Source organism: Harpia harpyja, chromosome 11 (genome assembly GCF_026419915.1).
Source record: "Harpia harpyja isolate bHarHar1 chromosome 11, bHarHar1 primary haplotype, whole genome shotgun sequence".
Taxonomy (NCBI): Eukaryota; Metazoa; Chordata; class Aves; order Accipitriformes; family Accipitridae; genus Harpia; species Harpia harpyja.
This window is the reverse complement of record NC_068950.1, coordinates 3,404,790-3,424,050: the sequence shown is the minus strand read 5'-3', so window position 1 is coordinate 3,424,050 and position 19,261 is coordinate 3,404,790. Positions and strand designations below refer to the sequence as shown.

Sequence of the window (19,261 nt, the reverse complement as noted above, 5' to 3'; positions counted from 1 at the left end):
CAGTGCAGCTATACACACCCTCCCCATCTTCCTCCATCATAGTGAAAGGGAAAAGAGGAAAGACAGGCTGTTGTAAGACTGCCTAGTATATTTGGAAGACTGATATTACAGAACAGTGTTACTTGCCAAGTCAACCACATTTGCTAGTTCAGGGACTTCATTTTTACTGCCAAGAACTACTGGCCTATGTACATGTGTATAGCACATGCTAGGCTTGTGAGGCAATGCAGATACAACCCCTGCAGCTACAAGGAAGGAGAGAAGGGTTGAGGGGGTGCACGCTAGCATAAGTCCCTGTCAGAGGTGTCAGGGTGTGCTGGTGGACACTGAATGTACATTTACGGGGGCATGCACAGCAAACGATCCTGAGATGTGCATCACTGGCTGCATGCTTAGGGTGAGTGTGCAGATTGCAGGGAGTGTGGAATAAAAGTGTGAGTGTGTGTGCACATGCATAAGGGTGTCTCCATCTGTGTGCAAACAAGCAGGAATGTCTATAAACAAGGATGTGAGTGTAAGTCTGCAGAAGTGCATGCACAGAGGGAGATGCCTGCAAGTAGTGCAGAGTGTGTGCATGTGTAAGGACGTATGTCTAGAGGGGAGGTGTAAAGAGCAGCTGTGTATGTGGAAGCCGCCACACCTGTGTGTAGGCAGCACTCTGGCTGCGTGTGCGGGGAGTGGGATTTGGGGGAGGGAGATGAGATTGGTCTACGTGGGAGCTCTGTGCCAGTCCGCATAGGTAAGCTGGATCTGTGCGTGCAGTGGTGGAAAGCTTTCTAGGGGACTGGATCTCTGTCCGTAACAGTCTCTCTAATATGAAAGAGAGTTTTAAAATACACCTCAGGGAAGGGGTCTCAAATGTGTGCTAGAGCCCCTCCGCAAAAAGAGGGGAATACACGGGGGCTGGGAGCATGTCCCTCTTAGCACGTAGCTGTTGTTTTGTTTGTGATGTGTCTTTGGTTTGATGGGGCGTATGTAGGATTGTGCATGAGCGATGCGTGCGTGGGCTGGGATAGGTGTGCAGCAGCTACGGCTTGTATGCACAAGGGAGGGTGTGCAGGAGAGGACGGCGGAGAGGGCTGCGCGGAGGCAGTCCCGTGGCTCCAGGATTCAAGCATGCACTGCAGGGCTCTCCTCAGAGGGCTTTGTCCGAGCCGCTCTGCTGCGGAGCATCACTAAATTCGGTGCAGGCGCTTTCTATTTTAGGTGTTTCTCCGCACACCTTTGCTCCTGTCTTCCGCCTGGCTGGGCGTCAGGCCCTCCGAACTGCGGCTCTCCTGCACTTGTTGAGGAGCATCGGCAGGAGAAGGAGCGGTTCCCTTGGAAACCTCTGGATGCCCAGCAACAAGTCGCTGGCAGCTGCCATGTGACCAGGTGCATTAATCAGACGTGTTGTATGAATCAGGTCAGTTGGGGCCAAAGTCCAGCTCGCTCCCCCTTCGCTTCGTTGCTAATTACCGAGCCGTGAGGACTGCTCTGAGTAGGGGGTGGAAAACAACTTGAAATAATTAAATAAAACAGTGACCTTTCCTGTTGTGGCTTCTAAGTTCATCCCAGACTTTCTCCTCGAGAAAAATCTGTCCAATCCCCTCTTCCACTGAAACAAATCTAGAATGCAACTGAATGAGGCAGAGGAGTCTCCCAAGGTGGAAAAGCCAGAGAGGATGAATCTGCCATAGATGCAGTGAGTTTCCAGGTCTCTTCTTGCAATAAGCCCTACATTTCAAAGGCATCTTTTGAATGAGTAGCTCAGGCTTGAGGCAGTTTGCGCTTGACAGGTACACCTCATGTTCACAACTCGGTTCCCTTTGAAAATCAAGTTTCTGAAGTCTTAACTGAAATTGCTGGCCAAAATTGCTGGTTAGATGGCACAGAGAGGACTTGAGTCCAAAGTCCCACCTGATACCTCTAAAAGAAGAGGCTACAACTCTCAGGAAAACAGGCAGTGCCTTGTGAACGACTGCAAAATGGCTGTTCTTTGTAGATATGCAGCTGGAGGGTTTATTCTTCATCATTCCTCATGGCCCATTTCTTTAATGTCAGTGGGGCCTTTCTCCATTTGACTTAGGAGCGGAGGTTCAAAGGCAGAAGCTGGAGGAAAATCAAAGATGATTTTGTAGCTGCAGCTCTGGGCCAGGGTATAGCAGCAGTTACCACATTAAGACTGAACTGAGAGCAAATTGGTAGAGTTCTGGTGAGCAAATGAGGTAAAGGGAAAATTAAGGATGAAGAGAACCAGCTGGGGTAATAACAGCCACAAGCACTGATCTCAGTCCCTTACTCTGGCTTTCCTTTGTAGTAGGATCTTCTGAGGGAATTAGGTACCCAAGTCTCACTGTACTTTTGATATATGTTCTGGAGGGACTTAGACACCCCTCAGCATTTTACATAAGATGCTGTTTACAGTTTCAGCTCCTGTCCTTTTCACATTTCCCCCAAATTCCTGCTTTGCCTGGACAAAGCCAGAGCAAAGGCTTCCAGATCTGGCTCCTGAATGAAAATCTCTCACAGGCACATGTTCAAGGCCAGGCATTAGGAAGGCTGTAACATCTTCTTTTACCCATACACCAGTCTACATTCTTTGTGCTGTGACTAATGCATTGCAAGGTCATTGGGTACTGCTTAATCTCCATCTCCTCCTTCAAGAGGTCAGTATTTGAGCCTCCCAGGGTATTCACTGATTCATGTTGAACACAGGTACATTCTGCTCAAAACCATCTTTATCTTAGGCAACAACAAAAATGTCGCAGTGGCTGGTCAGATTCTTGGCTGATGTAAGCCAGCCAAAGGATTTGGCCCATAATCCACAATGGTACTGAAAATCAGAAAAAAAAAGTGTTGGAAACAGAGCACCTGGCTTTATTCTAATCGTGCTGTAATTTGAATAGCATCCAATGCCACTTGAAAATGGGCTCCCTTCATGTCATCTGCTTTTAGATCCAGATCTTAAGAGCCCAGTATTTACCTGCAGGAGATCTGTTCATAGCAGGCAGCGATTCCCCCAAATCAGATCTGAATGTGGATCTCAGGGATTACCTAGACCAAGCCCTTAACTTTGGACCATTTTGATTTCTAGCTAATTAATGTTACAATAATTTATTATTTTTCCTTTGGTATTGTGTGATAATATATCCTATCCACAGGATATACCAGAAGACAAAGCTTTGCATCAACATACTGACCATCTAAGACAATCTAGAGCAGTCTTGAAGAATTGATGTCTGCAACCTATGTATTTGCAATCTAAGAGGCACAAAACAAATCCATCCCAGCTGACACCCCCCAGTCAAATTCAGAAACACATGCGTGTTCCTGGATGTAAGCGTTAGGAAATAAATTTGGTTTTACTGACAAGTGGTTTGTTCTTTGGCATGCTTGAGGGAATACCTGTCCGACCTCATTGCTCTAGGAACATAAGAGAACCAAAAGGATGCTAGACTGAGATCTGGTCTGCAATTCAGACCAGGAAGAAATGGAGGGCTGGGTTTTTGTGTAAGCTCCAAAACCAGGATGATAAAGTCTGAGAAGTTAGGGTGAAACTCAGCTCATCCATTGGTCTGAGAAATCAGAGGGTACGAGCAACAAACGCCGAGGGATACTATGGTAGGGTGGAAAGAACAGGCTGTTTAGGGTTTGGTCCTGGGAGATACCGAGCAACTAACATCCACAAAGCAAAACATGCAGGTCCTTGCTCAGACTGAAGCACAGGAAGACTCCCGTTGGCTCTCCTGGCAGGCTGTCCCTCATGGGGATAGCTCCTTAACCCACTTCCCCGCCACTGCCCTATTTCCAAGGGGTCCAGGCATCGCCACCCCACTGGACAGACCTGTTGCTATCTGCCATCACTCCTCCGACCCGCCTTTACGCGAGGAGGAGACTTTTACACTGAAGCGCAGGCAGCTCTCCATGATGTAATCTGTGCAATCTCTGCATTTGGAAGGAAAAGCAGCCTCCCGTTGGCCAAAGCGAAGAGTCCCCGCCTGGGTGCTCCTCCCGCCGCCCCCCCCCACTCCGGTGGCTCATAAAAGCCCCGAGGCAGAGGCAGGGCAGCTTTCCCAGCCCCTCTGCTTGCAAAGGTGACCCAGGGACAGGTGAGCTCCAGCAAGGGTGCGGAGGCAGGCTCGGCTGAGGGCGGAGAGGGCTGGGCTGAGCCGGGGATGCTGGAGGTGCCCGGGGGATGGCGAGGGGCAACCTGGCCACCTGTGGAGCCGGTCCCACCTCTGCCGGGGAGCCGGACAGCTCCTCCAGCGGCGGGTTCGGCAGAGGGACCCCGGCCAAGGTCCTGGGGTGGGAAGGGGGGTGGCTGCAGCGTCCGGGGGATGCTCAGAGGAAGGGTCCGGCCTCCCCCGACCCTTGCCCTGGGGGCAGCCGGGGCGGAGGAGAAGGGGAGCGGGGCGGGGGGAGGAGGGCTGGGCTGCCCGGCCTGCCGGAGCCGCGGATCAGCACCACGGACAGGGCCCGAGCGGCGCGTCCCGCCCGGGGCCAGGGCGGGCACCGGGAACCGGGAACCGCGAACCGGGCACCGGCAACCGGCAACCGGCACCTGGCCCCCGGCAGGTCGGGCCAGGACTCTCCCCCGCGGGGCGGAGGGGGGAGCGCCGCCCGGTTCCCCTCCCAGAGCCTGCAAAGCACCGCTGGACCGCTTGCTCACCCGGGACGGAGGGGGCCAGGGTGAGTCCGGTGCGGGAGGGGACACTAGCGAGTGGTCTCTGGGGGGAGAAGGAAGGCGAGTCGGAAAGGAGAGAGGGCAGAGCCCCCGTCAGCCCGCGGGGTGCACGGTGCTGGGGCAGAAACGCCCGTGGCGTTTCACGGTCCAGCTGCTGCCCGGGCAGGTACACACAAAGGCTGGAAGGGTCGCTCCACCGCGCCGAGAAAGGGGCATGGGGGAGGCAGGCTGCAATTAGGAAAGTTGGGGTCTGGCCGAGAGTCAAGGGCTGAATGTGGTGGAAAGGGAGATTGGAATAGATTGAGCTGCATGTTCACCAACAGCCCTGACAGCCCCAGGTAAGACACACTCACAGCTTCAGGCTTGGGGTAGGGTAGGGACTAAAATAATTCAGGAAGCCAGGAATGCCTATATGAATCTGAATGTAATCTACACTGTCCGTCTACTCCAATGTCAAAACTTTAGGCTGAAAAACTCAAAATTACTGTTTTGAAAATGTGGCTGACTGGTAGATCGTGTATAAAGTTGCTCTTAAAATTCTCTAGTTTATAGGAGAAATAGGGTATTTCACCAAGATGCTGTTGGAAGTAAATTCTTCAATGAACATTTATTAGAAAATATTTTTCCTCAGTAGTTTATTGTATCTGAGTACTCAAAATTTGTCTTGCTTTAGTGGTACATTTAGGGTCCATTGACAGATTGTGTTATATTTAAGTGCTCAATGGCTGTATCATAGCGGATTTTTTCACAAACTGCTTACCCCCCCCCCCCCAAAAAAATCAAGTGGGATCAAATTAAACAAAGTTTTTCTTTTTTAATTTTGACAAAATTAAAACAACAAAGTATTTAACTCTGGCTCACCTCAGAAATTTGAACAAGCTGAAATAAAACATTTTTCCCTGTTTAGATTATTAAACCATGGATATAATTTAGAAAACAAAAAAAGAAAAAATGTTAAAAGTGTTTGAGCACTTTGGAAATAAAGCATTTCATATTGCTATTGTCAACTGAAGTGATTTGCTGCATTTGTTTTATCTCCCATTTTTGGAAGCTTAGGCTACTCACTAAATGAATCCCTATTCATTGAAAATACTCACCCGGCTCTGTTAAACATATGCTTAAATACTTTGCTAAACAGAGGCTCAACAATGCAATATAATCCAAGGCTCAGACTGTCCCTGTCTCCTGTCTTTACACCTATATTTTTCTTAAGTAATGTTGGTCTCCGAGAGGAAAAGGAAACAAGCCGTTCTCCATTTTAAGGAAATTCCTGTTTGCTGTTTCAGAATTAAATATTTGGGAAAAAAAGAACAACACTTGAAAAGAAAGTTGATATTTCCTTTAAGGCCTTGAATATACACACAGCCTTCAGAGATATACATTATATACACTGAACAAACTAATGGTGGAAACGCTTGCCTATGGAATTTGAATGCAGAGATATCTTTCTGTTATCTATCTGCAGATCTTTTAACATCTTCCATCAGTTCTGTGTCCGCACAGTGACTCAGTTTGTGATCTTTCTTCAATGCAACATAATGCTGAGGCTCAGTTTTTATAATAATGCCTCGTCTCTTACAACGTCAATATAAGGTCTTTTCCCTTTGAAGTTCAGCTGTAAAATAAGGACAAGAAATCATGTTCTTTATCTCCTGCCCCAACATAGGCATGCAAAAGAACTTGAGGAGAAGCCAGAAAATTATATTGCACCAAATACCTATTCCTGCTTTTATGGGTTTATCTCCGCATTCTGGGAAATTGCCTAACCAGATTTCATATTTAATATAAAAAATATTAGGACAGATGATATCATATCCTCAAAGCTAACTAAATTTTGTGTTGTGCAGAGTGTATTGCTTAATCAAAGTCACATTTCAATTTGTTTAGGGCATATTTTGTCACCGTTTTTTTACTGGCAATTTTCTGTAGATCTCAAAACAAATCTATCTCGTAGGAGGATACAATCCTGTCTCTTTTCTGAGAAATCCTAACACAGAGGTCTCTGAAGAACAGGGGATTCAGGGTAAGATCTGAACTTAATTCAATTTAATTCCTGACCCTTAATGTATTTAGCAAAATGCGTAAACTGGAAATCAATCTGGCAGGAGGTTACCACATTGCCTGCTAGAAGGAAACATTTTAAGTTTTGCTAGAAACAAACACTGTATAGATTTTTGTTATTTAATTTTGCTAAAGGCAAGATTCTCCTTCCCCTTTCCTCCTCCCATCAGAAAGACAATGTGTTCCAGTCTCTGGGCTCTGTATGCCTTGCACAAATATTTGTCTGTGCGTCGCCTGCCACTCCAGTAATGAGCTGCTTTTCCACTGCAATCATGGCATCTGGTAGGGTTTCAGGCTGTGAGTAGCTGGGAAACTGGGAGGTGCTTGGGAATCTCAGCAGGAAAAAGAGAGTGGATTTCAGACGCGAGATCTGCAACAGCTTTTGAGCTTGGATAAACACATCGAGGTTCTTCCTCTTTGGCAGAGATTGGTTCCGCCCCAGACACCTGAACTTGGCACGCAGACCTAGGCACTACGCCTGCTCCAGACACCTGCATTCACATGCAATTTTACATTCAGTCTCTTTCCAACACCTGCATTCATGCGCACTAAATGTGTGTGTGTGTCTGCGTGCGCCATGGTCCACTACTGCACTGCGACACAAGCGTGGTCCGACCTAACCCGATTCTCTCCACTGGACAACAGGAGACAAGGGGCCTGGCTCAGCCAGGCATTTAAGCATACACTTCAATTTAAGCACCTGCATCCACCCCCAGTTCAGCAAACACATCAGCAGGATTTAGGTATGCAATCAGGGCCAGAATGAGATCTTAAGGAACAACTCTGAGCAAAGAATTTGGCTTTTCTGCTCACTGAAATCAATGGGAGTTGTCTCCATTAAGACACTAAATTCAGACCCCTCCAGAGCAATCCATTACTAGGAAAGCAAAAGAAATAAACCTCCCGTGGAACTACTCTAAGGTCCTGATAAGGGCCTAAAGCACAGAAAAGATGAAAAGCAGGTGATAAAATTGATGTAAACATTCTGTATAGACAGACCTTCCCTCAAAGGCTGTTCTGATTGTTGTGTGGCCTCAAAGTGCGTCATTGTTTAACACCTCTTTAAAACTGAATTAGAACAAATGTTAGCGTCCTGGTGGGATTTGTAAAACAAGTCAGCATAAGCATACACCTCACCTGAAAATAAGTAGGAGCGGGGTTCCAAATTACTTGGCAAATTCTATTAAAATGATCTGCCTTTAGATGCTGAAATATCTTTGTAAATCATGTCCTTAGTAAAATAGATGCTGTGCTATATTAATTTAATAAAATTTCCTAAATTTAAGCCTAGAGACGAAATAGGAAAAGAAAAAAAATTAGCTAAGGAACAGTTAATACAATATTCAATATTGGTATTTGTGTTTGAGTACCTAAGGCTGCCCAGGGTATCTGGAGTCTTCAGCACTCACTGAGATTAAAAGGAATTGCCCTCCAAGCAGCTTTGAAAATCCCAGCCACAGCTCACTGCTGACAAATCAGGACTGAGCATGCATTATTCTGACTCCTGTATGCACAGAAAGCATCCAACCCATGCCTTAAAAGCAGCTCACTCCTCTAGTTATAGGTTTGACCCTGCAACAGGAAAAAAAACCCTTACTGCCACATTTTTGTTTGACTCAGCAGAGCCCTAAGCACACTACTAGCTTAGTGCTTGTTACACTATTTGCATGAATAGGGCTATTCACATTCTACAATCATTACATGCTCACGCCCTGACTCCAGTAGCCCTTATTTACAAAGACCAGATGGCTCCTGAGAGTTTTGATTGTGAGATATGGCCCCCTTCCCAGTGTATAATGAGTATGGAGTTTTTAGTTTTACCTTGTTTATAAACAGACCACACAGTTGTGTGCGTAGTAGTGCAGCTAAGGGTCAATACCAAGATTTTGCCTTCAGCAGCCTCTGAGCTGTAAGGGGAGGCTCTAACAAGTGTTGCCAAGCAAGGATTTTTCAGATGACCGCTGACTGGCGAGGGGAGGAGCTGGGTGGGTTTTGTTTGCATGATTACTTGTTTGCTTTTCAAGTGCATGTTTGCAGCCCTGCCGAATCTTGCATTAATTCAAGCCCTACAGTTACATCACCACGGTGAGCAGCCCAGCTCCACGAGACTGTAATCTCTTTGGGGCATGGACATTTTGTTCTGTGTTTGTTCAGCACTTAACGCAGTCTGTGACTCAGGCTTGGGGTTTTTATGAAGTGCAAAGAATAGACATTTCATGGTACAGTCTGTGGCCCGCGAGTGAATGCATGGACATGGGGAAAGCCAGCAAAGCCTTGTGTGTTCTACTCAGCATAACACTTCAGGATAGAGGGGAGAATTTTGCCTTTTTTTTAATTTTAATTTGGAGACCAACTCAGAAATTTTCATAAAACAAACCTACAGTAACTTACACAACATCAGGCCCCACTTCAGGAAAATACAAATGCACTTGCAGAAACTTCAGCACTTAACTCCCACAGGAATCAAATACATGCCTAAAGTTAAGCACTTGGCTGAACTGAGGATTAAAGGATGTTTCCATAATGTTATGCAAAGATCTTCTTTTTATCCTGTGTTACTTAAGGCTGTACAGTCTTCCCAAGTCATGTTCAGAAACAGAACACCCCCCTGTGATTTTCCAAGGCATTTAGTGTTTTCAGGTGCCGAGCATGACATATTTCAATCAGTCCTGATTTTCAGGGACCTCTAAGCACCTGCCTCTCTCAGAATCAGTCCCCTTTCAAAGTGTCTCAAACACAAATATAAGGTATCCAAAATTGCTGACTTCTTTTGAAAATCTAGAGCCATGATGAGCAGTCCACCTACAAGATTCCAGCCCAGATGAAAATTGCATGGATTCAGGCCCCCCGAATCAGAAGCAATAGTCAGTACCTGTTACCATAAGATGACAATACACCCTGCCATTAAAGTAGAAAGGAGAGTTTCTCTTAAGAAGGAGAAAATTGCACAGTTCTCAGGAGAACAGCTGCAAACCTTTTCAGTTAAACTCACAAAATTATTAATGTTGTGGTCTGTAATTCTGTCTAATCAAATATTCTGTTGCTCCGTGTTGCCAGTTGAATGTACATGGAGAAATCAATGACACAAAGCAATAGAAAACTTTACCTAGGACCTCCCACTCGGTTAAGATGTCACCATCTGGAAGGCAAAGGCTCCAGAAAAGGGCCCAATGCTTTGCAGGCTGCAGTCTCAGACCTTGCACTGAATCTAGCAGAAGCAATGGGAAATTCTCCTGAGCAAGGAGAGCAAAGGACAGCTCAGACGAGCCTTCTCTGAATTCAGAAAGCACCATGATAGTCCTGAATGTTTAACAAGCTTATCAGTTGCTCATATAGGTTGTTTAGATTTGCTCAGAAATAATCTATATTCTGAAAGCATAGGGGACAGAAGGAAAGTTACCCTGATCCCATCGCCAGGTGCAACCTCTGCTCTCCAGATCACAACATGATAAGGGAGAAGAAAGGGAGCTGCACCGTCACAGCAGCTGCATCTAGCTCTGAACATTGCTTGGCTCTTGCGGCAGTCACTGTCCCCAGCTGGTGACAGGAATGGGGACACGCTCCGAAGGAGAGGACAAGACTTGCTCCCGCTCTGGCTTGGCTGTGCAAACAGCGTGGCAGAGGCGAGTTGTGAAAAGGTGGCTGCAGCGCTCTGATTTTACCAGCTTGCCTTGAGCGTACCATCCTGCCCGAGGCACAGTGACAGCTAAGAACCAAGCCAACAAAAGAGAAGAGTTTGGTTGATTTTTGAAATCCGAATCTTAAACTTAAACCTATTCCTAAGTAATGCACCTCAGATCCCTTTCTGTAAAAATGGACATTGCAATACCCATTTCACAGGGGTACCAGAAGACCAAATTAAGTGATATTCACAAAGCTCTGGAGATTCAAGGGCAAATGCAACTACAGAAAAGAAAAAGGTTATTATCTTGTCATGTTTGGCCTGGGAGGAAGATTATCCATCTATCTTGCCAGACCTATTTATCGTCTTATTTTCACCTAGCTTATCTTTTATCATCTTTCTAATCCACTCCATCTAATTCAGGCAACATTTTATTTTAGCACAGTTCTCACTACACACTGATGAAGGTGTGTTTGGCAACAGAATTAGGTGCAGATTTTACTTAACCTGACAAGGTGTAACACAGGTAGGTAGAACAATAGATGCCAACTAATGAGTTCACAACTTTTAAAAATAAATTAGCTGGTTTGTTTTTTTTTTTCTAGAGGACAGGCATTGTATTTTTCTGCTGGCCTATCAATGAGGGAATGGGTTTGAAAGAACTCCTTCTCCTGAACTTTGACAGAATGGACTCCATTCCGTGTGACGTACACTGATCTAAATAATGCATATGTGGTCTACTCCCTGTGACATCGGTTTGATATACACACACACATAAAATATGTATTTAAGTGGATGTAACGTATGAAATAAGTTTCTGTGATGGGAAGTACTGGCATGCATCATTTTAATCATGCAGGATTCTAAGATAAATTTGAGGTGGACTATGTTTTTCAAGTATTGCTTATGATTTGGCCGAACTGACTCAGAGAAAACAATGAAGTTCAAGGGCTTCTAGTCCCTTACAGGGTTCAACAACCAAATCACAGCATGCTGGAGATTTTTCTGAATACCAAAACCCCTTGCATTTTTCCTTTTCATCTATAATCAAACAGCACTTCCCCCCCCTTGTTGCTAGTGAATGCATTAGGGTCTAAACTTTATAATCTCCAGAGCTGTTTCCTGGAATAGATGCAAGCGGAGCACTTGGTTAGGGACAGCCAGGAGGCTGGGAGAGATGATTACCTTCAGGCAGTCTCAGTGGAACGTCCCAGGGTTCCTACAGGCGCAGCCTAATGCGGGACTTACAATGCTGAACAGACTTCCATTATGGGGGCTGGCTATGTCGATGCACATCCACACATAGAGATCTCCTTGTTAAAATGCACACCAGTGGCTCCAAAATACAGCAGCTCAGTCGGGGTTCATTAACAGCAAAATCATTCCAAGGGACATTGTTTCAGAGAGGAAAGAATTTCATTTCTGTCAGGATTGGTTTTTAGTTGCATATAGCCTGGAGATTTTGCTAAGGATTGTGTTGAAACTCTACTTAGACAGAGACTGGAGCTTGGATGTGCAGCCATGCTGAAGGCTTCAGCAGGGTTAACTTGGGATGTACATGCAGCATCTACCACAGTGGGACCCCAGCTTACATGGGGGGCATGTTAAAATAAATTTGTTTTAAAGAGGTGGCTTTAAACCATGTGTGTACTACAGGAATCAGTAGCTGATGTGACAATTGCTCAGCTACGTGTCATAGACTCCCCACTGCTAATGAAGGATCTCTACCCATGTCAGTAATGGGAGAGCAAGCGTGCTTTGTTCTGCTCTCAATATTCCCGTTCAGCAAGCACACCAGCAATTGCCCCAGACCTGTACAGCTTTTGAGATGGTGAAGGGCTGCTGTGATGAGGAAATCTTAGTCCATTTTAATCAGCAGGTATTAAATAAACAAAAGAATTATCACTAATAGATACAAATGGGTTGCCGCACAGCTCGAGTGTCAACTTTCTCTTACTTGTTTACCAGGGACCATGCACTGGAACACACAAGACATCTAACGGTTTAGCAATACACTGCAAGTAAACATCTAATTACCAGGTCTAAGAGGGGAAGGAATAAAAAGCAACTAGGATGAAGCTGTCAGTCATCATAGCTTTGATTTCTTGTACAGAGTCTCACATGAAACATGCTGGTAGCTCTCATCTCACATGTATGCCACTGCTTCTCAGGAATAAGTCTGGTGCCTGTTCATTCAAAGCTCAGCTCTATTTTTAAAATCTACTCTCTCTGAAAGGGCTGCCTTTAAAAAAAAAACCAAAAAAATTGTACGGCAAAAGGGACAAAATTACTCCTCAACAAAGGGGCCTATCAACAGCCTGTCAATAATGTGCCAAAGGCCAGAACCTGCCTTTCAAAGAGGCCCTGCAGCCTCGATGTGTACTTTGAGAGCAATTAAGGGACGTGAGCAACATGATGATTATCTCATGGGTGACATTTTCATTGGCTCTTTGGGAAAAGAGAGAGATGGGTTTGAGATGGCTGTGATCAATGTTCATCCTAGTCCCACATAAATGGCAGGAGAACATGTGGTAGATGGCCCTGGAAAGCAAAATGCACAAGAAAAGGAAGGGGGAGAGGAAGACATGATGAAGACAGAAGGATTTTAAAATCCTAGAAGCTGAAAGAAAGAGCTACAGTGAGAAGTAGAAGGATACAACCTGAGAATGAGAGTGGGAACATCAGGAGGGCTGGCAGATCTCCAGAGGCTGAGGAGAGCAGGAATAGGAGAGGAAGGGACTGCAGGATTCCTGGTGGAGAAGTACAGAAAGAAGGGAACGGATCCCCCTGAGCAAGGAGAAAGTCCAGAGAAAGTGTCATAGACATGTTGTGCTTGCACAGGGAGAAGCCTCTTGTACGCACATCAACATGCCTCTTCCTTTTCCCACCACAGACCCTGTACCAAACAGGCAGCATCGTCCCAGACCGAGCCATGGTGCCACGCACCTTGTTACTTTATCAGGTCACAGTTGCACTCCGAGCCTAAGGAAGGAGGAACAGAACATTCCCAGACAGAGACTGAAGTGATGTCTTAGGACAGAAGCACAGTTATGATTACTCTGCTTTTTTACCAGCATATTCCCATCTGTGTTGTCTGTCTATCCTTCCTTCATCTCTTCTGTCTTTGTGCTGCAGGTACCAACAAAAGCCCAGAGCTGAGAGCAGACAGGAGTGCACAAAGGCAGACTGTGTTGGATGGGAAATGAATACCGTTCGGGTGCAGAGACATGACTACACGTAAGAACCTCATTCCAGCATCCGAGTCTCATTGCGTGGTTACTAATGCCCAAGGGATAAGAGGAACCTGGACACTAACCCAGAAATACAAGCTGGCTCAGTGGCATGAATGCAGACGAGCTCAGCACAGACTGTATCCCAGATGGACAGTAAAGGCAGAGCACAGCACTGTATAGCCCTCTGGCATGGACACTGGTGCATGCACGGGGACCAGTACAGAAGCGAGTGCCAAACAGAAGCCCAGATGTTGCATATGCCCACCTGTTTTGGAGCTAGGCATAATGTTTCATGGAAAACACATATGTAAAAATGCAGATTGGGTTACACTATTTCCCCGATTTGCTGAATTGCTTGTTTAGGAAAACAAGCTTAATTTTGGCAGAAGAAAATGTTGCTTAATTTGCTATAAAACAATCTCCTTCCTGCTTCTCATTTTATGAAAAAATTAAAAATGTTACAGTTGAGCGAAAGCAAAATTATTTTAAAAATATTTGGAAATCTTCCCTGTCCCAAAAGATACTGTTATATTTCCAGCTCCTATCTTTTCCAGGGGTGCATGTATCGGCACATATAAGCATGTATATACATTTCTGCGTGCATCTCCGTTTATACACGAGTGCATGCTCACATGCTGTGCAAACAGTTTCAAGCAGATCCGACAGACATAAGCTTCTGCTCTGCATTCTCCAGGATTGTCTTTTGAAGAGGATCTTAATAATAAAAATAATGTTATGTTACTAGTTAAACATTGGGAATAACTCTCCATCATAGGCAAACTATGCTGAAGACCGAAATCAACTGACATGTTCACTCTGGAGGAATCCCCCAGAGTACCAGCAGAATGCATTAACAGTGCACTTCTCCAGTGAGCTGTGATGGGAAGAGCACAGAGCAAAAAAGAAGGTAAAGTAGTTAAAAACAACTTGTATTTTTAGACCCCAGTCTCCCACAGAAATCTTTGGAGATGCTGAGCTCTCCACTCCTGAAAATTGGGCCTCTTATTTGAAAGCAGAAATAATGTTTTAGAAGCCCAGCTGAGACTCCTGGTTTTTTTAAAACTGTCCATAATATTTTTCTCTAGACCAATTTGCTGTCCTGATAATTAAGCTAGCTAATGGCTGGGGTTTTTTTCCTTCATCAGCAGTTTTGTTTTTTGTTAACACAAGCAGAGAGAACATGAAGAAACAATCTCTCGAAGGATACAGACTGACAGCAATATTGCCATCTGACTAAAAAGAACTCAGACATACGCATAATCCTCAGGAAAATTCATCTCCACCCTCCCAACAGACCCTGGTGAGAGCCCTTGAAGTGGTAATTAAAGTCTATTGAGTGGCAACTGCACCTGTTTAGAGAGGAGAGTGCGGGTAAGAGGTGCACAAAGGGAGATGAGCAGCACGGAGAGGGAGCATGTGAGAGACGAGCTGCTGGAGGTGGGGAAGAAGGGAAGTGGAAAGAAGAAAAAAAAAAGTGTTTGTTGGAGAAGTCAATCCAATAAGATGTGCATTTCCTATTCTTCCCTTTTTTTGCTTTCTGCACCCCTTCACACACACAGCCAACTTCTACCCCACTCTCACACCCACTGATGGAAACTCCAGGGGGTTTTCCCCAGCCAGCCTGAGCCCTGGACCAGCTGCTCTTCTGGTGTAAATCAACATAGTTTCACTAAAGTCCTTGCGGACTTAAAATCAGCTAGTGCTCATTTACGCCAGCTGAAGATCTGTCCCAGTGACGCTCATTAACAGTCACTGGGCTCTTCAGGCTGGCAGCCAGGACATGCCAGTTCTTGCCTTTTTTCCCTAGAAGGGAGCACATCCCTTTGTGTTGCCTTTATCACTCCAGTGCAAATCCTACAGCATCTGGGAGGAGTAAATCAGAGATGTTTCTAGATTTCGGCAGACGTGTCTGAGAGCAGAGTCTAGGCAGAAACTGAGGGAAATGGAAGAAACTAGAGAGGTGCAATGCCGTGTTACCAGTAAGGCTGCTGGTTTTGCATACATGCATGGCTCCCAAACGTTCTGACCCAGTGTCACCTCAAATGTCCCTGGGGTCTATAGCTGAAGCCACGCAAAAATGAATTTATTCATAAATACTACTGGTAGCTGTGAATTTTTCCATGCCCTTAGCAGACCACCACTGACCTAAGGACCACAACTGGGGAACCACTGGTGCATCCAGGGAACTGATACTTTGCAGCCAAGCTTGAGGGCCAAATTCTGTGGTACCACAGGATTAAGGCACTGCTGCTAGCTTCAGTAGACCAGTGCTGACTTGTGCCACTAGATGATTGCACATCAGTTTGCTAACGGCACAAACCAGCAGATTCAGTGGTAATACAATGTGGAAAGAAGGACATACAAAGCAGTAGAGGAAAATCGGGAAATCCTCCAGTGTTTGAGGAGGAGAGTAAGAAAAAGAGGACATTCTTTGGTATAGAAATCTGGACTGCCCTAGCAACCAGGGAGCCAGAGACCAGCGCTGCATAGCGATCTAGATGCATGGTCTGGGGAAATTGTCATCCTGAGACCCACGGATTGATAGCAGAAATTCTGGCTCCTTCTGCCATAATCCCAACTTAATCTGTGATGCTAGTAAACAGGGATTCATGCTGTTTGCCCTATTGGGCATTTCAGATGAGGCTATAAAAACTTAGCACATCGCCTTTGCATAATTAGCCAAAGACCCTGGCAATAGCTTTTTTTTGTAGAAGTAAACAATCATCCCTTACATTTGACATATGCACTGCTGAAGCCTACTCAGTTAACTCCCTTTATCCAACATAAAAATGCCTTTCTTTCTGTGGTACTATGCATTTGCAAAGGCGCTACAGTAATATGAACTATCCCTTGTCACTGCAATTCTATATGTGCCCCAGCAATCAACTGGACTAAACGAGGATTCCTGGGGTGAGAACAGAAGAGGAAAGAGGTTCATCCTGAGAGCACCCTGAGGCTGAGCTGAGCAAATGATTCAGGCAGAATAATTTGACTGATGTTTGCAAAATTTTCTCTATCACTGGACCTGATGGCAGCTAGTCCCCTGTGAATCCCTGACATTCCTACTCTGCATGCTGCCTGGGATGGCTGAAATAAACCACAGGACCTTTCTTTCCTGTTCCCCAATTGTCAGAGCACGCAACAATTCTGGTGTAAATGTTGCATTTGCTTTCTACAAATACTATTAGCAATGCCTCTGTAGCATGCTCTCCCGATAGCTGTGCCAGGAACTGCCTCCTTGTGAATGAAGATAGAAAGGAACACGCATTCAGCAAAAGCCAATTCCTTTGGCTGTTATGGGTGGCATTTGCAATTAGTTGGGTATCTGATCCAACCATTCGGCTACAGTTAACGGAGACAGACAGCTATCTCTGGACAACAAGTCAACCTACCAGTCAAGCCCTGTTTTAGGGTGAGATTAATTTTTGCACTGACTGTAAAGGGAGCCTACATGACTCACTTAACACTAAAAGCCTGATAATAGGCTAAATTTACATGAGGAGAATCATACCTAAAATACCTTGCTTGCCTCCTAAATTCCAGTCTTGTGTATTAACAAAATCATTGGGTAGATGGATACCATGTGATGTATTGCCTCATTTCTATCTCTTTGCTCCCAAACACTCCTCTCATTTTTTCCTTTCAGTCCTCCTGTTCCTCTGCCTTTTTCTCTTTCCACCTTCTCTCTGATTGCTGAGCAGCTTTTTGACTTTTCCATCAATATGTCTAAAGAGCATTTGAACCACTCTGTTCCCCTCTTCTCTCCTCCCTCCTGTTCCAAGTCAGGCAAGCTCATCGATCAGAGGAGCTCAGGAAATATCTGGTGTTTTGTTGTCAGGATGATAATAACATTGCAGTTGTGAATGGGCTGCTGCAGGCCTGATCATGGACACCTGCAGGGTTTGTTTAATTGCATTTAATGACAAATCCTATACAGAGGAGCATTGCCAGAGAGATTTATTATCCGCCAAAGAGGCAAAGCACAACAGCTCAAAATATAATTTGCACTGAGCATTTTTCCCCCTGCCTCTCTTTAAACCATTGTAATAAATAACAAATAGGGTAAAGTGGGCAACACCAGTCTGAGAAGGAGGTGGGGGTAGAGGACAGAGATTGAAACCAAAGGAAATAACAGCAATAAGGCCACACTATTCTTTCTACCATCCCTGTGGTCTGGTATATAGGAAATACTGTTTGTTTAATTTACAGCCTGGAAGTGCAGCTGGGGATCTCTCGGTGATGAGCCAGCCTCTTCTAAGATAGCTGGAGGCTAAGCTCTTGAGTCCCCACTCCTAACCAGGCTTTTTTTCACCATGTTTTGTAGCTAAGTTTAGATCTTAGCTATATAAACAATTACAAAGAAACTACAGCAACCTCTCAGTGCTATGGGGTTCATCTGCCACCATTACAAGGAGCCATAAGCTTCCACGTTGTTGAAATCTCTGGGACAAATTAGAAGTGGCAGATCCCATCCTGAAAAATATCACAATGAGAAATATGGCCCTATGGAGACAGATCTCGCTATTTGAAGTCTAGACAAAAGTCTCGCACACTTCTGAGCCTGGAAGTTATGTTTTCTACTAAATACCTTGCTCCAAAAAGGGAATGCATGTGTGTAAAAACAGCAGAGGACCTCACCCCTTGTTCAAGCTGAGCAGTTACTTCTATCTTATTACATGATTTTCTAGTGATGATTTGTGGCAAATCCCTTCCTGGACCTGGTGTATCACTGTGCCGGGCTGCATTGTTCCAGAACAAGGACTGTAAAGTGTTCTTGCCACCTGAAATTACAGTCTAGGTTAGCACGTCCCAAACTATCTTCTCTCTCTCAGGTTCATTCATCTTTACAATTCATTGTCTCTTCTCATTCTCCTTGCAGAATACTGAATTGTCCTGGGCAGCTTACTTCTAAAAATTGTCTGCCTCCCAAAGCGTTTTCATCTGAGAACACTCTGGTAGGGCACAGAGGAAAATACACAACAGTTTAGAGGAAATGCCTTAGTTCAAGAAATCCAAGCCCAGGCCAGGCACAGACAGGTATCAGAGTAAAGCTGTATTCAGTCTGAGCAAGGAGTACATGCTCATCACTGGTCCACTTTATATTCAGATTAAATTTTGCACTTTAAACAGTGCACCCCAGGAAGTTTGGGGTGACAGCGATCTTGTACAAGAAAATATCACCCTTCTGCAGTGTTTGGTCTCTATTTTAATGTAGGTAGCAATCAGCAGTTGTCAATGTCATTAAACAAACACAGTGTAGGGTAACACCTGGACCGCAGTTTTATCTGATTTCCTGGACAATGGCAGTATCGCTAATACCCCCTGTTAAATAAGACCACCTGGACATCTCCTGGTATCAGCTCTAGCTATCACAAACACACTTGCTACCTAGGCTGGCACAATGGTCTGTTATCTCCTGAGCAGCACAAATCCCCAGATTGAAACAACCCATCTGGAGTTTGATTAAAGTGTCCATAGAAAGCACATATGTTAAAAAAAAAAAAAAAAAAAAAAAGAGGGAGGGAGGGAGGGCAGGAGGGACTGGACTGCTCTCTGTGAGCTTACATGGGGAACAACCTCTGTCAGCAGCAGCAAACGCTCTCCTTTTGCTGAACACTCTTTCTCCTATGAAAGGAGCCTTTCACCACAGCAGCTCTGCAGAGCTGAGGCCGTTGAAGG

At 45.2% G+C, this 19,261-nt stretch overlaps 1 long non-coding RNA gene across 2 annotated transcripts; it reads left to right on the top strand.

The window, feature by feature from the left end:
- The first annotated feature begins 3,987 nt into the window (after positions 1 to 3,987).
- Positions 3,988 to 18,994, top strand: LOC128147859 (uncharacterized). Of its 2 annotated transcripts, XR_008237118.1 has the most exons (5): positions 3,988 to 4,091; positions 6,621 to 6,689; positions 13,485 to 13,586; positions 14,358 to 14,489; positions 14,728 to 18,994. It is a non-coding gene; the product is annotated as an uncharacterized LOC128147859 (long non-coding RNA). The 2 variants fall into 2 exon arrangements; XR_008237117.1 differs by having other exon boundaries at positions 14,358 to 18,994.
- The last annotated feature ends 267 nt before the right edge of the window (positions 18,995 to 19,261 follow it).